The 1,339-nt window shown below is 32.9% G+C and overlaps 1 pseudogene; it reads left to right on the top strand.

The window, feature by feature from the left end:
* Positions 1-688: 688 nt before the first annotated feature.
* Positions 689-789, top strand: LOC113883073 (annotated as a pseudogene).
* The last annotated feature ends 550 nt before the right edge of the window (positions 790-1,339 follow it).

Below are 1,339 nucleotides of genomic sequence, written 5' to 3'. Positions count from 1 at the left end.
TTGCCAAAAGAATGCACTGGTCATAGCAAACACTCTCTTCCCTTAGAGTAAGTGAATTAAAATAAGAACATGAGTTAAGATATAATGAAGAACAGACATTATTCTATATCAATGAAGACTGATATACAGGGTAATTAAATAAATCCCATAAATTATGAAGGATGTAGTTATTTGGCTGGTTGGAGAATAGATAATATCCAAGCAAGAGGATTTAACACAAATCTTCACTTATGGAAGAAGCATTTTTTTTTTTCTAAATAGATTGCAACTAATGTCATATAAAAGTACTTTGCAGCAGCTCAATGAGCATCTTTTCAATTGTTATAAATGGATTTTTCTAACTCTTTCAAACTCCTCAAATAGGAAACATGTATAAGTTATAGTTTGTAATAATAATCAAAGGTAACTTGAGCATGCAGTGGGAATGCAGTAAGCCAGATATCAGTAGACCTTGTTCTTAACTAGGTCTTTTAATTTATTTTCTTATAAACAAGGACAAACAAGGGCGTGGGCTCACATTTCATATTTTCAAGACAGTAAAAGTAGGTACTGCTCTGTCTACTTCAGTCAATATTAAGAAGGATCAAATGAAAGACCATATAAATGTTCATTTATAATCCTTTGTGTTGGTATGTCAGTTAAATTATTAAATGAAAGAGTGTAGAGTTCCTAGTTTTCAGATGAATAATGGAACGTTCCATTGTGCTCACTTCAGCAGCACACATATAGAGATTAGTATGGCCCCTGTGAAAGGATGACTCTCAAATTCTTGAAGCAGTCCATATTTTTAAATATATAGACAATGGAAATTTGCTCTGAACTCAGGGAACTCAAACAGGGGCTCTGAAACAAACTAGAGGGGTGGAATGGAGAGGGAGATGAAAAGGAGGTTCAAGAGGGAGGCCTATGGTGATTCATGATGGTGCTTAGCAGAAACCAACAAAATTCTGTAAAGCAATTATCCTTCAACTCAAAAAAAAAAGAAAAGTAATCACTTTCTCAAGGCCATATAGATAAATAAACAGTACCAAAATCAAGAATGGATATATGGTCAAACACTAAATTCCACTTAGATCCAAATTGTGGTATTCACTCATTATTTTCTTTAGTGCCACTTCCTTTCAGAGAATGTGTGATACTCTGTGTGATAAAGGAGTATCACACATTTTTTCCAGAGGAAAAAATTGTTATTCAAATATTTTACTATAAAATATTACCTTCCAATTGTTTTAGTGTTACATTTTGTACTTTTCAAAATAGTGAAGTGCCTCCTTTTTGTACAGGTAAGATACTTGCAGTATATTAGTCTGGTATGAAAAAGTGAAGCATTGTTTTGTAA

The sequence above is a fragment of the Bos indicus x Bos taurus genome, chromosome 24 (assembly GCF_003369695.1).
Source record: "Bos indicus x Bos taurus breed Angus x Brahman F1 hybrid chromosome 24, Bos_hybrid_MaternalHap_v2.0, whole genome shotgun sequence".
NCBI lineage: Eukaryota > Metazoa > Chordata > Mammalia > Artiodactyla > Bovidae > Bos > Bos indicus x Bos taurus.
This window is presented reverse-complemented; position numbering and strand designations above follow the sequence as displayed.